This window comes from Chiloscyllium punctatum, chromosome 49, assembly GCF_047496795.1.
Source record: "Chiloscyllium punctatum isolate Juve2018m chromosome 49, sChiPun1.3, whole genome shotgun sequence".
In the NCBI taxonomy this organism is placed as follows: domain Eukaryota; kingdom Metazoa; phylum Chordata; class Chondrichthyes; order Orectolobiformes; family Hemiscylliidae; genus Chiloscyllium; species Chiloscyllium punctatum.
Window position 1 is genome coordinate 8,103,272 of NC_092787.1, and position 19,417 is coordinate 8,122,688.

General features: G+C 41.3%; 1 protein-coding gene across 1 annotated transcript in view; it reads right to left on the reverse strand.

Moving 5' to 3' along the window:
* Window positions 1-19,417, reverse strand: part of psmb7 (proteasome 20S subunit beta 7) — a 62,249-nt gene that overhangs the window by 29,359 nt on the left and 13,473 nt on the right. The window lies entirely within an intron of this gene.

Below are 19,417 nucleotides of genomic sequence, written 5' to 3' on the forward strand. Positions count from 1 at the left end.
ATAGGGGTTTACAGGGGCCACTGCAGCAGTAGGCAAGTTGGAGAAGTCAATTATGGATATTGATGGCAGCATTTTGGGATGGGAGGGCTTATCTACATTAAGAGACAGAGCCTGCTATTTACTTTGCCAAATGCTGTGTTGCCTTCGATTGTCTGAACTGCAAATTCACAATGGAATAGAAAAATGGCTGCCACTGCACCTATAGTCGAGGAAGAGAGGTTTTTTTGGCCCATGTGAAGAAGCAGATTCTATTCGTGAGTGACGTGAAGTCCTTCAAGGGGCAATTGCATTAACCAGGTATCAAAACAGTACAGATTTAAGATATCTATAATCATAGAATCCTGCATGAAACGCAAGCAGTGGTCAACTGCATCAAATACAAATCCTGGCAATAAGCAATCTTGACCATGTCACTGATCAATACAATTGACCAACGAACATAATCGTCTCTGTGAAGCAGAAACAATCACAGGCAAACTTAGAATATCACCTGTCGGCCACAATTCACAAAAACTATCCAAAATCCCTCAGGCTGCACAAGGGCCGACAGCTGATTTCTTCTTGCATTCTATTTATAGTACAAGTACACAATCCTTTATCCAAAATCCATGGGACCAGCTGGCTTTCGGAATCCGGAATTTTTCGGATTTCGGAATAAGGTGACAATTTGACGGTGAAATTAAATAAATCTTACTGAACAGCAGATGCACCAGTGAGTACTACAAGCCCCGAGACAGAACTGACACCTGCCAGTGCTGGGCCACCCCACCACGTGAAATCTGAGTGAATTGGGTCGAATGGGTGTAGAGTTAGGTTAACTGTTTGCACGCCAAATAAATTGTTATGGATAAAATGACTTAACGAAAACCTTCGGATTTCGGATAATGGATTGTATTTGATATTCAATGCTCTATTGTCATTGTGGTCAGGGTACAAGAAAGGCACAAAGAAACGGAGGAGAAACAAATGCTTCAGCAAGCCTAGGGCCAGCAACAACCTCTAGCAGCTGCTGAATAGGACAGGAATGATTGTTGCAGGTTCCAGGATTCAGATGTTTCAGTAAAAACAGAGAAGATAGTAAAAGAGGGGGAGGTGTAGCATTGTTGGTCAAGGACAGTATTACAAATGCAGAAAGGATGTTTGGGGACTTGTCAACTGAGGTAGTATGGGCTGAGGTTAGAAACAGGAAAGGAGAGGTCACCTTGTTTTCTATAGGCCTCCAAATAGTTCCAGAGCTGTAGAGGAAAGGATAGCAAATATGATTTTCAATAGGAGTGAGAGAGACAGGGTAGTTGTCATGGGGGACTTCAACTTTCCAAATATTGACTGGGAACACTATAGTACAAGTACTATAGATGGGTCAGTTTTTGTCCAGTGTGTGCAGGAGGACTTCCTGACACAGTATGTAGACAGGCCTAAAAGGGGCAAAGCCTGGTACTGGGTATTGAGCCCGGCCAGGTGTTAGACTTGGAAGTAGGCAAGCATTTTGGTGAGAGCGATCATAATTCTGTTATGTTTACTTTACAGATAGAAAGGGATAGGTGTATACCACTGGGCAAGAGTTACAGCTGGGGGAAAGGCAATTACAATGCAATTAGGCAAGATTTAGGAAGCATAGGATGGGGAAGGAAACTGCAGGGGATGGGCACATTAGAAATGTGGAGCTTATTCAAGGAAAAGCTCCTGTGTGTCCTAGATAAGTATGTACCTGTCAGGCAGGGAGGAAGCTGTAGTGCGCGGGAGCCGTGGTTTACAAAGGAAGTGGAATCTCTGGTCAAGAGGAAGAAGGCTTATGTTAGGATGGGATGTGAAGGCTCAGTTAGGGCACTTGAGGGCTCCAAGGTAGCCAGGAAAGACCTAAAGAGAGAGCTCAGAAGAGCCAGGAGACATGAGAAGTTGTTGGTGGATAGGATCAGGGTAACCCCTAAGGCTGTCTATAGGTATTTAAGGAATAAAAGAATGATGAGAGTAAGATTAGGGCCAATCAAGGATAGTAGTGGCAAGTTGTGTGTGAAGTCAGAGGAGATAGGGGAAGCACTAAATGAATATTTTTCGACAGTATTCACTCTAGAAAACGACAATGTTGTCGAGGAGATTACTGAGATACAGGTTACTAGATTAGGTGGGATTGAGGTTCACAAGGAGGAGGTATTAGAAATCCTGCAGAGTGAGAAAATAGATAAGTCCCCTGGGCCGGATGGGATTTATCCTAGGATCCTCTGGGAAGCTAGGGACGAGAGTGTCGAGCCTTTGGCATTGATCTTTAAATCGTCATTGTCTACAGGAATAGTGCCAGAAGTCTGGAGGATAGCAAATGTAGTTCCCCTGTTCAAGAAGGGGAATAGAGACAACCCTGGTAATTATAGACCAGTGAGCCTTACTTCAGTTGTTGGTAAAGTGTTGGAAAAGGTTATAAGAGATAGGATTTATAATCATCTAGAAAAGAATAATTTAATTAGGGATAGTCAGCAGAGTTTTGTGAAGGGGAGGCCGTGCATCACAAACCTTATTGAGTTCTTTGAGAAGGTGACCAAACAGGTAGATGAGAGTAAACCGGTTGATGTGGTGTATATGGATTTCAGCAAGGCCTTCGATAAAGTTCCCCACAGTAGGCTATTGCACAAAATGCGGAGGAATGGGATTGTGGGAAATATAGCAGCTTGGATCAGTAATTGGCTTGCTGAAAGAAGACAGAGGGTGGTGGTTTATTGTAAACGTTCATGCTGGAGTCCAGACACCAGTGGTGCATCGCAAGGGTCGGTGTTGGGTCCACTGCTGTTCGTCATTTTTATAAACGACCTGGATGAGGGCATAGAAGGGTGGGTTAGTAAATTTGCAGACGACACTAAGATCGGTGGAGTTGTGGATAGTGATGAAGGATGTTGTAGGTTGCAGAGAGACATAGATAAGCTGCACAGCTGGGCTGAGAGGTGGCAAATGGAGGTTAATGCGGACAAGTGTGAGGTGATTCACTTCGGTCGGAGTAGCCAGAATGCAAAGTACTGGGCTAATGGTAAGATTCTTGGTAGTGTAGATGAGCAGAGAGATCTCGGTGTCCACTTACATAGATCCGTGAAAGTTGCCACCCAGGTTGACAGGGTTGTTAAGAAGGCATACAGTGTTTTAGCTTTTATTAATAGAGGAATCGAGTTCTAGAATCATGAGGTTATGCTACAGCTGTACAAAACTCTAGTGCGGCCGCACCTGGAGTAATGTGTACAGTTCTGGTCACTGCATTATAAGGAGGATGTGGAAGCTTTGGAAAAGGTGCAAAGGAGATTTACTAGGATGTTGCCTGGTATGGAGGGAAGGTCTTACGAGGAAAGGCTGAGGGACTTGAGGCTATTTTCGTTAGAGAGAAGAAAGTTGAGAGGTGACTTAATAGAGACATATAAGATAATCAGAGGGTTAGAATGGGTGGACAGGGAGAACCTTTTCCAAGAATGGTGACGGCGAGCACGAGGGGGCATAGCTTTAAATTGAGGAGTGATAGATATAGGACAGATGTCAGAGGTAGTTTCTTTACTCAGACAGTACTAAGAGTATGGAATGCTTTTCCTGCAACGGTAGTCGATTCACCAACTTTAAGTACATTTAAGTCGTCACTGGACAAGCATATGGACGTACGTGGAATAGTGTAGGTTAGATGGGCCTCAGATTGGTATGACAGGTCGAGGGCCGAAGGCAACATCGAGGGCCGAAGGGCCTGTACTGCTCTGTAATGTTCTATGTTCTATGAATAGCCACAACATGAAGAGGTTGCAGCTAAAGGTCCTTTCAGGGTGTGGCGGTGGCACAAGAGGCCCAGAGTCCATGGTCCTTAAAGCCATTTCTTCCAGATAAGCAAGGTGCATTACCGCTCTCGACGGAGGATGTCCTTCCTCACCATCACAGAACCATATCATGCCCTACAGCAGGCTTTAAGAAGGGGTGGGTGGCTATCCAGGTGGCAGCTGAACTAAATTTTTATACAACTGCCTACTTCCAAGGATCCACTGGGGACCTGTGAGCAATCTCACAATTCTCAACACATGAATGTATGGCAGCTATTGTTGATAAAATTTGTACCACATCATGTTTCATCTCATTTTCCCCATGACTAGGTTGGTGCTACAACCACACAGCAGTGTTTGAATGTCTAAGTTGTAGCCGACTTCCCCAGGTGCAGGGCATTACAGTCAGTGCAAAATGTAGAAAGTACCATATTTAATGTGACAGACTTTATAAAAGGATTCATGCTCCACTATGATCATCACTGGCACATCTTAAAGGTCTCCTCCAAGAACTCTGAAAGCTGCCCATATCTTTGATAACGCTCAGGTTTCTGCTTCAAGAGCCAGATATCTTACAAGGATGCCTAACTGGCAGACAAGGGCTACCTTTTGCAACCATAGTTGATGACTCTGTTAGACAACCTCCTGACTGATACATTACAGCTCATTCTTCAAAACAGCTACTCAGAGCAGACAATAGGCCTCCTGAAGGTGAGGTTTCAGTGTGTGTATCAGTCTGTGGCAGGCAGCATGTGCCGTGCAATGTTAGCATGCTGTGCATAGTTACAGCATGCAAACAGGGACTTTGAAAGATGTTGAAGACTTGGTAGAGTAACAGCAATCTTTCCAGTCAGACGACTGGGACATTGAGGAGGAGGAACATTCCTTCACCATAATACAGTACTGGATGCAACATGCCAGGAAGGACTTAAAAATCTTGCTTCCAATGGATGAGCGTTGTGTGAAGTAATAATTCTTTTGGCTAAATTGAAAGGCAAACATTACATCTATTTTGAGAAGGAAATGGAGCGGTTTTGTTTGTTGCTTCTTTGCATTATTAATGTTAATAATTATTTGAAAGTTTTCCAACATATGATGCCCCCACACTGAATAATGGCAAAGTGTTAGGCAATGTCAGATATTCGGCAAAGTATAGTACTCCTTCAGACAGGACTCTAACATGGTAGGGCATTAGAGGTAGGTAGCCTGTACAGGTTTTAGCTATTATAACAATCGATCAGTCAAGTGAATCGTTTACAAATGCAAGATTTTATTTCGAATCAAGTATCATCCATACCACCTATGTGCTATCAAAGGTTTAAAAAAAAAATTCCCTTCAGCTGTGTAGGATTATTTCTAGCTGGCAATTTCTAACCTGGTACACAGCTGAGCTTTAAATATGCACTGGTAGCACAAATCCCAGAAGGTCTCAGCAGTGCCACTGGTGGGCGCATGTTAGCGCGAGTATGTCACAATAGGGCGTGGTACATATACACTGAGGTGACAGAAACTCTCCATGAAACTCCAAAATTGACACTCTCCTAATTTTTAGTAATTTTCAGTAAGTTCAATAAATATTTAGTAAATTCCAATTTTGGCAAAATGCAGAGATTTTACCAGTCCAACATCTAGGTAGGTTTTTCAAAAGAAAATATATTCATAAGTGAACATGCCATGTAACTATTTAAAAAGGAGAAAGGCGGTTTTCTTATGACAACCAACATCACCAAAAGCAAAATATTTACTCATTCTCAACTGCAGTTTGTGATGCCCTCATGTGCACCAATGGATTGCCACATTTCCCTACATAACATTTACAGCAGCTCAAAGTAGTAATCCACTGGGTGCAAAGCACTTCTGACATCTTGAAATGATTAAAAATAAAGTGTTATACAGACACAAATCCTCAATATATAACATTTTTTGCATTCCATATTCATATAATGTATTTTCCATGTGTAAATATTGATAAGTAAATTTTTATATGAACATACTGAAGAACACAGCGCATTTAAGAGCATTAAAAAGCTATTACCATATCTGAATTTAACAAAAACAAAAACTAGGGTTATAAATGATAATGTTTTTAATTGAGTTTGAAGTTCAAAATAATTTGCCAAACTATACGCTGAGGTAATAGGCTCTCTCATTAAAAGTCGACTCTCAAATTAAGGACAAAAAATGTTTTTTTATATGTCTCATGTATACGTTAATCCTGGTTTTGGCCAAAAAATTTAAATGCTTATTTTCCAACTACTTGCCACTTAAGTAAAACTCACCCTGGTACAAACCTGCTAACTCAAAAGGCAGCTAAACGTATCGTGTATGTCATCGGGTCCTACAGCACTGAAACAAACCTTTTGGTCCAACCTGTCCATGCCGACCAGATATCCCAACTTAATCTAGTCCCACCTGCCAGCACCCGGCCCATATCCCTCCAAACCCTTCCTATTCATATACCCATCCAGATGCCTTTTAAATGTTGCAATTGTACCAGTTTCCACCACTTCCTCTGGCAGCTCATTCCAGAAACGTATCACCCTCTGCGTGAAAAAGTTGCCCCTTAGGTCTCTTTTATATCTTACCCCTCTCATCCTAACCCTATGCCCTCTAGGTCTGGACTTCCCCACCCCAGGGAAAAGACTCTGTCTATTTATCCTCTCCATGCCCCTCTTGATTTTATAAACCTCTAAAAGGTCACCCCTCAGCCTCCAACGCTCCAGGGAAACAGCCCTAGCCTAATCAACTTCTCTCTATAGCTCAAATTCTTCAACCCTGGCAACATCCCTGTAAGTCTCCTTTGAACCCCCTCAAGTTTCACAACATCCTTCTGATAGGAAGGGGACTAGAAATGTGAATAATATTTTGTGTAAACTGGTAAAATGAATGCTTGGCTCCTCTTGCACGTATTTTCATATCATATCATCAGCCAAGAAAGCAACCCACTTTCAAGCCTGCACTGTTGAGATTTTCAAACGAGTCATCAGGGGTGACACAACAATGGGGACCTGGGATAACACTTCTTCGAATATCGCTTCCCTGTGAGAAGTCTGTGGACCTCCAAACAGATACCTAGTTCCAGGACCGAAATGAGAGAAACTCTTAAAGTCTTTCTCCAGTCCATGATACAGTGCACTGCTTAAAAAAAAACAATAAATGGTAGTTTCCTCAAAAAAGTTGTGGGAAGTTAGATAAGAAATTTCAGGGCCCTCTGCAGAGATATTTGTATCAGGTGCCAGAGGACTGGACGGTGGCCAATGGTGTGCCTTTACTTAAGAAAGGTTTAAAGAAGAAGCCTGAGATCTACAGATCTGAGAGTCTGACATTGGTGGTGGGTAAGTTGTTGAAGGTTATTCTGAAAGATAGCATTTACATGCATTTGGAAATGGAAGGATTAATTAAGGATTGTCAGCATGGACTAGTGCAAGGGAAATTGTCTCACTCAAACTTGATTGTATTTTTTGAGGAAATAACCAAAAGGATTGATGAGGACAGAGAGATAGATGTAGTTTACATGGACTTTAGCAAAGCTTTTGACAAGGTTCTACATAGTAGACTAATTAATAAAGTTAGATCACATCGGTTTCAGGGAAAGGCTGCCAATTGGATGCAAACTTGGCTTGATGCTAAGAGACAGAGGGTGGTGGTGGTGGGAGGGTTGTTTCTCAGACTGGAGGCCTGTGATCAGTGAAATTCCATGGGAATTTATACTGGGTCCACTTTGTTTGCCATCTATATAAACAATTTGGGTGAGAATTTAGGAGGCATAGTTAGTAAGTTTGCAGAAGACACTAACATTGGTGGTATAGTGGGCAGTGAAGGTTATCAAAGATTACAAAGAGATTTTAAATCAATTGAGTCATTGGTCTGAGGAGTGGCAGATTGTTTAATTTAGATAAATGAGGGGTATTGCATTTTGATAAAACAACCAAGGGCAGGACTCAATTAAAGGTAGGGGCCTGTGTTGTGTTGTAGAACAGAGAGAGACCTAAGAGCTAAGTATATAGTTCTTTGAAATTTGTGTCATATGCAAACAGGATAGTTAATAGAACATAGAATATAGAAAAATACAGCGCAGTACAGGCCCTTCGGCCCTCGATGTTGCGCCGACCGAAGCCTACCTAACCTACACTAGCCCAATAACCTCCATATGCTTATTCAATGCCCGCTTGAATGCCCATAAAGAGGGAGAGTCCACCACTGATACTGGCAGGGCATTCCATGAACTCACAACCCGCTGAGTAAAGAATCTACCCCTAACATCTGTCCTATACCAACCTCCCCTTAATTTAAAGCTGTGTCCCCTAGTAACAGCTGACTCCATACATGGAAAAAGGTTCTCACTGTCATCCCTATCTAAACCCCTAATCATCTCGTACACCTCTATCAAATCTCCCCTAAACCTTCTTTTCTCCAATGAGAACAGCCCCAAGTGCCTCAGCCTTTCCTCATTCGATCCTCCTACCATGCCAGGCAACATCCTGGTAAACCTCCTCTGTTCCCGTGCCTCCACATCCTTCCTATAGTATGGCGACCAAAACTGTACACAATACTCCAGATAAGGCCGCACTAGAGTCTTATACAACTGCAACATGACCTCAGGACTCCGGAACTCAATTCCTCTACCAATAAAGCCCAGTAGGCCATATGCCTTCTTCACAGCACTATTTACCTGGGTGGCAACTTTCAGAGATCTGTGTACATGGACACCAAGATCCCTCTGCTCATCCACACTACCAAGTAGCCTACCATTAGCCCAGTAATCCATCTTCTTGTTACTCCTACCAAAGTGAATGACTTCACACTTAGCTACATTGAACTCCATTTGCCACCTTTCTGCCCAGCTCTGCAACTTATCTATATCCCGCTGTAACCTGCCACATCCTTCTTCGCTGTCCACCACTCCACCGACTTTCGTACCATCTGCAAACTTGCTCACCCAGCCTTCAAGCCCCTCCTCCAGGTCATGTATAAAAATGACAAACAGCAATGGTCCCAAAACAGATCCTTGTGGAACATCGCTAGTAACTGCACTCCAAGATGAACCTTTACCATCAACTACTACCCTCTGTCTCCTTCCAGCCAGCCAATTCCTAATCCAAACCTCCAACTCACCCTCAATGCCATACCTAAATCAGGCGTTTAGCACGCTTGCCTTCATTACTCAGATTTTTGAGTACAGAAGTTGGGACATCAGGTGACATAGGACATTGATGAGTCCTCTTCTGGGGTATTGTGTACAGTTCTGGTTGCCCTGCTATAGGAAGGCTATTATTAAATTCAAGAAGCTTCAGACAAGATTTACCAAGAAATTGTCAAGAATAGAGGGCTTGAGTTAAAAAGATAGGCTGAATAGGGCTGGGACATTTTTCACGGGAGCGTAGGAGGTTGAATGGTGACCTTAGAGAAGTTTATAAAATCATGAGGGGCATAGATAAGGTGAATAGCAAGGGTCTTTTCCCCAAGGTGGAGGTGTTTGAAATTAGAGTGCATATTTTTAAGGTGAGAGAAGAAAGAGTTAAAAAGAATATGAGGGGTAACTATTTCACACAGAGTGGTTTGTATGTGGAATGAACTGGTGGATGCTGGCGCATGTACAACAGTTAAAAGACATTTGGATAAATAAATGGATATGAAAGGGTTGGAGGGATATGGGCCACATGTAGGCAAATCAGACTAGATTGGTTTGGGAATATGGTTGGCATGGACGATGCTGTATGAGTCTTTGGAAAGCTTGATGAACATTTTAAATTTGCGTTAAAATGAAGTTTTACTGAATGCCTTATAGTCTACTTCAACGTCTACTTCAACAATTGATATACAAATACAGACACATACTGTTTTATTCTTTTGTTCCAAAGTTTAACAATGATGGGCATAAAGTTAGTTTTGTAAAACATGGCAGCAGAGGAGATTTTTGGTGTCTGGTTCATCCATCACAGTAAAGATACACTGGTTGTTAAAAATGGTGTAATGTTTGAATGAGTACGACAGAACTGACGTGCTTGATCAGTGACACAAGTTATGCTGCAAGCCAACATTCTGAAGTCTGACCTTTAAAGACCCTTGCTTTTGAATATTTAAGACATTTAGCTTTTAAAATGTACAAGCTAGCCTCATAAGTAGACTTTCAAGATGATTTGAAGATTTTCTATTTTCTCTATACACCTGCAAGTTCATGTATTAAATTTAAACAGTAACAGAAGGTCTTGAGGTTATGAGAGTCTCACTGTTTGAAATGCTGTCACCTTTTCAAGAACATTATAATTAGTTCCTTTAAACAGGATTTCTCATTTTTCCTAAATGCCTTTTGTGGCATTCTCCTAACCCTGCAGTAATGCTACACAGCAGTCCATTTTAAGTACCGAAGGCCCCATTTGCCACTTCAGCCTGTTCCTTATTCTGAAACCTGCCACAGTACAGGATCTGTGCAGCGGCGAAAGTACAACATTTAGGACCTTCTCATCCATCAGTGTCAGAATGGCGTGACAGAGTGCTTATTCACACTTACTCATTGTTATTCAATTTGCTGCTTGTTCTGTGTAAAAATTTGGTGCACTCCGCAGCCCCATCAATTGTGATCATTTTTCACCCAGGTTCCTGGCTGAGAGGCCTAGTCTCTAGGTGGTAATGCTTGCTCCGCAGGCCGACATTGCCAATGCACAAAAAGCTGATTTATGAATATGAAACAACTTCAGCGTCAGGGGAGTAAGTTATCCACAAGAGATTGAAGAAGATCTCTTCTTGCTTTCCTATAGCTGAACTGCTGATCGCCTGCAACACTTTAATTTTATGCAAACGCTCCACATTTCATTACAAGTGTCTGCCAAGAGCATCCCTGGACAAGCCAAGCAATCAAACTATCTTGCACCGTTTGCTGAAAACCAAATTTATCTTTTGTCAGCACAAACAGTTTAATTTGATGATTTCACTCCAGAGTAAGCAGAGCATTTTTAATCTTTTGAGCGGCTCCGGTCTTAGTTTCTAATGTAGTTTTTCTTTGCAATTGGCAAAGATTTTTGAGAAAGGTACTATATACAAGCCTGCATTGTACAGCCAGCGAAAGGCTCAGTAATAACGTTGACAATCCATATTTTCACAGATCCAGAATGGAAATATAACTTCCGTTATTTCCCAATTAAGACATACACTAAACAAAACGGTTTACAAAACCCATTTAATAGAACTGAGTGAATTGCACATAAATCATTTTTGAGAACTACCACAGAAAACCTTCCAACAGTGACACTTCAAAGGCAGATATCACCTAGCTTGTGAAATACCAATGTAAAAGGAGCCAATATGTCTGTATGGATTGTATTAAAACAGCAGCATGGATTAGACACTTAAAGCGGTAAATAAACAATCCAGAGAAAGCCAAATGAATTGCCTTCTAAGTGAACTTATTGTATTTCCCTAACCTTATAAAGACACCCAGGATTGATCATATTTAACATTATTCCTTCTTTTGCTTTTCTTGATGATGACTATATGCAGGTAAAACTACACAAGATTAGTCTTATAAGTAGGTAAAAACAATGACTGCAGATGCTGGAAACCAGATTCTGGATTAGTGGTGCTGGAAGAGCACAGCAGTTCAGGCAGCATCCAAGTAGCTTCGAAATCGACGTTTTGGGCAAAAGCCCTTCATCAGGATAGTCTTATAAAGTATAGTCTTATAAGTAGCTGATTATTACAAGTTTAAATTATCAAAACTGCATTTGAATATTCCAAGTTTCTGTAATTTACATCACGGAATGCTTTCAATTAATAGATGGCACCTTTAAGTAAATGGTACATTAATACAACAAGAGGGAACTAGGCTCAAATTAATGATGAAAGCAGCAGGGTTTAAAAGATAAACTCTTTTATTAACTCTGAAGCAAGTGGACTTTGGTAAGATGACAGGAAAAGAAATGCACATCCTTTAACAGAGAATAACATCCAAGTCACAGAAAGATGCAAGGAAAGTGAACATAGATTCAAAGAAGGCAAGATTACAGGAGGCGACACAAGCACAAACAAAGTGGTATTTTTACTCGGATATCATAGGGACCAAACATAAATCAGCAAGGATGGACACCCAGGTGTCCTGGCAAGATGGATCAGAAACTGGCTGAGTAATAGGACACAAAGTGCAAGGGAAGAAGGCTGTTTAAGTGATTGGAGGCCAGTGACTAGCGATGTACCACAAGGATCAGTATTGGGACTCTTACTGTTTGTTATATACATAAATAATATAGTGAAAATGTGGGTGGGGGGGAACGTTAAGCAAATTTGCAGATGTCACCAAGGTTTGTAAAGTGGTTAATACTGAAGATAATGGTTATGGATTACACAAAGATTTGGATGGGCTGGTCAGATTGGCAGAGCAGTGTGAGGTGATGCACTTTGGAAGAAGAACAAGCTGAGGTAGTATTTAATGAATAGCAGGACACTGGGTAGCTTAGAAGAAAGAGGGACCTTGGGGAATTAATCACAGATCCCTGAAGTCAGCAGAGTACGTGAATAGGTGGTTTTTAGGACACTTGCTTTCATCATCGTGGCATAGAGTGTAAAAGCAAGGAAGTAATGTTGGAGTTGTAGGGAGAGTTGGTGAGGCCACAACTGCAGTACTGTGTGCAGGTCTGGTCATCTCATTACAGGACTAGAGAGGGCATCGTGTTAGGGTAAGCGGCTGCAGATTCAGAGGGGACTTGGGGGGAAAAAACTTCTCAGTGGGTGGTGAGAATCTGGGAACAGAAGTAGAGTCTTGAAACCTTACAACCTTTAAAAAATATTTGGATGAGTACTTCAAGTGTGTTAGCACTAGAGAGAAGGTTCACCAGCATGTTGCCTGGAATAGAGAAACTGGGCTAGAAGGAGAGACGAGAGAGATAGGCTTGGATTTTTTTTTGCGGCAAGAAGATGGGGGGGGGGGGACATGATTGAATTGTACAAGATTATGAGGGGTATAAAAAGGGTGAATAGACAGCAGCTGTTCCTCTTTGTCAAGGGGTCAGTCATGAGGGCATCGTGTTAGGGTAAGCGGCTGCAGATTCAGAGGGGACTTGGGGAAAAAAAACTTCTCAGTGGGTGGTGAGAATCTGGGAACAGAAGTAGAGTCTTGAAACCTTACAACCTTTAAAAAATATTTGGATGAGTACTTCAAGTATCATAACATTCGAGGATATGGGTCAAGTACAAGAAATAGGATTAGTGCATTTTTAGTGTAAGTTATGTCAGTACAGGAAAGCTAATTAAAAGTTAACATTTTGGTAGCAGAGCAGTACCTGCACCAAGAAAGCCTGCACTGAACGTGCCTGGCAGTCCAATTTCTCAGAGGCACAGCAGTGGCCCAATGCGGTACTTTAGACACCATTCAAGTCACATGGAAATCATCTAGGACTGATTTGGTATCTCAGCTTTTTCAAGTATCCTTGGGATACCTTGCAAAACTGGCCATCTTTGCTCCCATGTTTTATTCAGAAAGTGAACAAATGAATAAATGACCATCTCATCAAGTTATAAGGTGGATATTTTCTACTGGAAAACTGACCACAACTGGCTGTTGTGGTCAGTTTTCCAGTAGAAAATATCCACCTTATAACTTGATGGTGCATCATTCTTGCCTTTGGATGGCACCACAACAAATACTACACTGAATAGAAAGGTCAATTGAACAGGAATAACATGCAGGTAAAAACAATGACTGCAGATGCTGGATACCAAATTCTGGATTAGTGGTGCTGGAAGAGCACAGCAGTTCAGGCAGCATCCAAGGAGCTTCGAAATCGACATTTTGGGCAAAAGCCCTTCATCAGGAATAAAGGCAGTGAGCCTGAAGCGTGGAGAGATAAGCTAGAGGAGGGTGGGGGTGGGGAGAAAGGAGCATAGAGTACAATGGGTGAGTGGGGGAGGGGATGAAGGTGATAATAACATGCAATCAGCATTACTTCAGTAACTGTAAGGTTGTTCCTGTCGTGGAAAGATACAGTACAATTCCTTTATAATAAAACAAAGAACTGCAGGCAGAGAGTCAGAGAGATATACAGCATAGAAACAGACCCTCTGGTCCAACCCGTCCATGCCGACCAGAGATTCCAACCCAATCTAGTCCCACCTGCCACCACCAGGCCCATATCCCTCCAAACCCTTCCTATTCATATACACATCCAAATGCCTCTTAAATGTTGCAATTGTACCAGCCTCCACCACTTCCTCTGGCAGCTCATTCCATACATGTACCACCCTCTGAGTGAAAAAGTTGACCCTTAGGTCTCTTTTATATCTTTCCCCTCTCACCCTAAACCTATGCCCTCTAGTTCTGGACTGCCTGACCTCAGGGAAAAGACTTTGCCTATTTATCCTATCCATAATTTTGTAAACCTCTACAAGGTCACCCTTCAGCCTCCGACACTCCAGGGAAAACAGCCCCAACCAGTTCAGCCTCTCCCTATAGCTCAAATCCTCCAAACCTGGCAACATCCTTGAAAATCTTTTCAAGTTTCACAACATCTTTCCGATAGGAAGGAGACCAGAATTGCATGCAATATTCCAACAGTGGCCTAACTAATGTTCTGTACAGCCACAACCTGACCTCCCAACTCCTGTACTCAATACTCTGACCAATAAAGGAAAGCATACCAAACACCTTCGTCACTATCCTATCTACCTGCGACTCCACTTTCAAGGAGCTATGAACTTGCACTCCAAGGTCTTTTTGTTCAGCAACACTCCCTAGGACCTTACCATTAAGATGTATAAGTCCTGCTAAGATTCGTTTCCCAAAATGCAGCACCTTACATTTATCTGAATTAAACTCCATCTGCCACTTCTTAGCCCATTGGCCCATCTGGTCTAGATCCTGTTCTAATCTGAGGTAACCTTCCTTGCTGTCCATTACACCTCCAATTTTGGTGTCATCTGCAAACTTACTAACTGTACCTCTTACGCTCACATCCAAATCATTTATGTAAATGACAAAAAGTAGAGGACCCAGCACCGATCCTTGTGGCACTCCACTGGTCACAGGCCTCCAGTGTGAAAAACAACCCTCCACCACCACCCTCTGTCTTCTACCTTTGAGCCGGTTCTGTATCCAAATGTCGAGTTCTCCCTGTATTCCATGAGATCCAACCTTGCTAATCAGTCTCCCATGGGGAACCTTGTCAAACACCTTACTAAAGTCCATATAGATCACATGTACCACTCTGCCCTCATCAATCCTCTTTACTACTTCTTCAAAAAACTCAGTCAAGTTTGTGAGACATGATTTCCCACGCACAAAGCCATGCTGACTATCCCTAATCAGTCCTTCCCTTTTCAAATACATGCACATCCTGTCCCTCAGGATTCCCTCCAACAACTTGCCCACCACAGAGGTCAGGCTCACTGGTCTATAGTTCCCTGGCTTGTCCTTACCACCTTTCTTAAACAGTGGCACCACGTTAGCCAACCTCCAGTCTTCCGGCACCTCACCTGTGACTATCCATGATACAAATATCTCAGCAAGAGGCCCAGCAATCACTTCCCTAGCTTCCCACAGAGTTCTAGGGTACACCTGATCAGGTCCTGGGGATTTATCACCTTTACCCGTTTAAAGATATCCAGCACTTCCTCCTCTGTAATCTGGACATTTTGCAAGATGTCACAATCTATTTCCCTACAGTTTATATCTTCCATATCCTTTTCCACAGTAAATACTGGTGCAAAATACTCATTTAGTATCTCCCCCATTTTCTGCAGCTCCATACAAGCAGACCTGAAACAAAAACAGAAATTGTTGTAGAAACACAGCAGGTCTGGCAGCATCACTGCATCTGCTCTGATGAAGAGTCATTGGACTCGAAACGTTAATTCTGCTTTCCTCCTACAGACACTGCCAGATCTGATGAGTTTCACCAGTAATTTCTGATTTTGTTTTGGTACAATCCTTTATTGGGCTACAAACCAACTTCAGCATGCAGCAATGATACACTCCTAAAAGAGGCCACCTTGCTTCAATGTCATAATAAAGCGTCTGGCTGCAATACAATGTTGAACCTGTTTTAGCAAGTAATTAGTGGTCTTTATGGACCTTTGGTCACTCATGAAATTAAAACAGATTTAAATATGAACTTTCACTCGCACACACAAATTTTAAATATTCCATCTTGAAACTGAGATCTGGAACTGACTCGAAGGTAGAAGACAGAGGGGAGTGGTGGAGGGTTGCTTTTCAGACTGGTGGTCTGCGACTGGTGGTGTGCCACGAGGATTGGTGCTGAGTCCACTGTTTTTTTGTCATTTATATAAATGATTTGGATGTGAATATAGGAGGTATAGTTAGTCAGTTTGCAGATGACATTAAAATTACAGGTGTAATGGACAGCAAAGAAGGTTACCTCAGAGAATTACAGGGTCTTGATCAATGGGCTGAGGAATGGCAGAAGGAGTTTAATTTAGATAAATGTGATGATTTCATTTTGGGCAAGCAAATCTTAGCAGGACTTATGCACTGAATGGTAAGGTCCTAAGGAGTGTTGCTGAACAAAGAGACCTTGGAGTACAGGTTCATAGTTCCTAGAAAGTGGAATCGCAGGTAGATAGGATAGTGAAGGCGGCATTTGGTATGCTTTCTATTATTGGTCAGAACAATGAGTATAGGAGTTGAGAGGTCAGGTTGTGGCTGTCCAGGACATTGGTTAGGCCACTTTTGGAATACTGTATGCCATTATAGAGTCAAAGAGATGTCCAGCATGGAAACAGACCCTCAGGATGTTAAGAAACTTAAAAGGGTTCAGAAAAGATTTGCAAGGATGTTGTAAGGGTAGGGGGGTGAGCGCTATTGGGGGAGGCTGAATAGGCAGGGGCTCTTTTCCCTGGAGCATCAGAGGCTGAGGGGTGACCTCATAGAGGTTTACAAAAACATGAGGGGGATGGTTAGGGTAAACAGACAAGGTCTTTTCCCTGGGATGCGGGTGTCCAGAACTAGAGGGCATAAGTTTAAGGTGAGAGGGGAAAGACCTCAAAGAGACTTAATGGGCAACATTTCACACAAAGGGTGGTGTGCGTATGGGATGAGCTGCCAGAGGTTTGTTGGAGGCTGGTACAATTACAACATTTAAAAGGTATCTGGATGGGTATGTGAATAGGAAGACTTTAGGGGGATGTAGGCCAAGTGCTGGCAAATGGGACTAGATTAATTTAGGATATCTGGTCAGTGTGGTCAAGTTGGACCAAAGGGTCTGTTTCCATGCTGTAAATCTCTATGACTCTATGCATGTTAACCAGAGCTCTTTTATTTCACATCCAGAAGTATTACAAGAAGATATTGTTAACTGCAAATCAGTATTTTACCTGCTGATCTAAAATCATGGAATATAGCCTAAGTGAATGGAAACTCATTCATCCAGCAAGAATCTGGCTCTCTGATGGGGAAAGGTATTATATTTAACAAAAGACAATGGGTAGATGCAAATGATCAAATAGCAGTCAGGAAAGACGAAGCAAAAGTCAAAACACTAATCTCAATATGTGAAAGAGAGGAGAAATGCATTTCACTCAAACAAAATAAGAACTTGTATCACATTGAAGATGACTTTTCATTGCACATTTGTCCTTGAGAAGTACTACAAAATCTTCAGTCTCGATCATCTTGCTAAGTCTATTATTTTGTAACCAGTTCTATAACATCCATTTTCATCATTTAAAAATAGCAGAATTAACAGAAGTTGAGAAACTGAGAGAGAGAGGATGGTAGTGATAGTTTGACATGCAATATGACCTCTATTGTGCTACTTGTAGGGATCAGGATTTAATTTCACTCAGTTTGAAAACTGCATCAATCTCCACAATGCATGTTGGCAGAATTAGTTAGACACATGTATACATTTCTCTCCAAGACAATTTTACTGTGGAGAAAAATCATTCTTTAAGCAGTTGGTATCTTTTACCATTATTGAAAATGATCATTAACTAGTTCTCTCTGAGCTTCAGCTCTGCTCAAGTTGGACATGGTTATGAGTTTTAACATTTCAAATGAATTTAGAAAACTTCACAGCTTGAAAGGTAGCCATCATACAGTTTGAAGTTTTTCTTTTATGAATGGTCATGTGATTGACAATGGGAACTGCAAAGGGTAAACAGATCACAAATACTAATAAAGTATGGACAATGAGAAAACAGGATGTTTGTGGATTCAGAATATTTTCAATAGCATACATGTATATAAAGATGACTTTATTCCCCTCCCGTCTCCTGGCTTCTAAAGCACTCTACCACTTTCTGAATTGCATTTTAAAAGCAAAGAAGAAAATAATGAAGACATTGTAACTTGTAGTACTCTGCTGCAATTCCCCACTCAAGAATGTTACATGAAGAGCAAGTAGAAATTTGTTTTAAAGAGGGTCAGTCAACAATAGATTGTACAAAGCAGCTGACAGTATTCTCAATTGCCATCAGGCCTGACCTATTTAAAATACAACAGTAATGCACTTTATATTTTAAAATTCAGAATTTTTTTTAGAATTAGAATCCCTAGTGTGGAAACAAGCCCTCTGGCCCAACAAGTCCACACCGACACTCCAAAGAGTAACCCACCCAGATTCATTCTTCTACCCTATATTTACCCCTGCCTAATACACCTAGCCTCCACATCGCTGAACACTATGGAAAATGCAATGGAATAGAATTTGAAAATACAATGCCTCTTAAGAGGCAACTATAACTTCTAGATAGCAAATTACATTTAAACAGTTATACACAACCTTCAGTTCCATTTCTATCCTTGAAATTTTTAAGAAGCCTTTTCATGCACAATATCGGAGCTAAGTGCAATGACACCATCTACTGGCTTCTTAAGCACTCTACCACTTTCTGAATTGCATTTTAAAAGCAAAGCAGAAAATAATGAAGACATTGCAACTTGTAGTACTCTGATGCAAATCCTATTACATTTATGCAAATAATATAAACCTGGGATATGCAGCCAGATTTTGTACATTTTTATTAGCACAGTTACAAGATATAAGGAGGCTGTAAAATACACAGCAGTGAAACAAATAAATAAATTATGCCACATAAGAATCAACTTCCTTCAATATTAAAATAGCTATTCTGCTACACTAGAAGTGCATGCATTTTAGGGAAGAGTTTGACATATCTGATGTTCACATATTTACAGAGTGAAATTCTATAAAAACATAGATGTGTTTGCAGATTCATAATGCCTTGAGTAAAGGAACATTTCCTCTCAAACCTAAATAGCTAAATTCTGAGACTGTGATCCCTAATTCTACATTTGTCAATAAGGGAAATTATCTTCTCACCACTTCTTAAACTAGCCTCTCAAGAACTTCATATGTTGCAATGAAATTGCCTCTAATTTTCTAAATTCAAGGTAATATTGACCTCATCGGACAATAACCTCATTTCAGAAATCAGTCTAGTGAATCTTCATTTCACTCATCTAAGGAAAGCATACCCCTTTCTCAGATAAGGGCACCAAAGTTGCACACAAGACTCCAGGTGCGATTGCATCAATACTGTACGAATGTCTTTACTTTTGTACTTCAAATCCTTCATGATGAAGCTAAATGTTTAATTGCTTTCTATACTTGCATGTTAACTTGCTTGTGTAAAAAGACATCCAGATTCTGCTCAATACTAACATTTCCCACTCT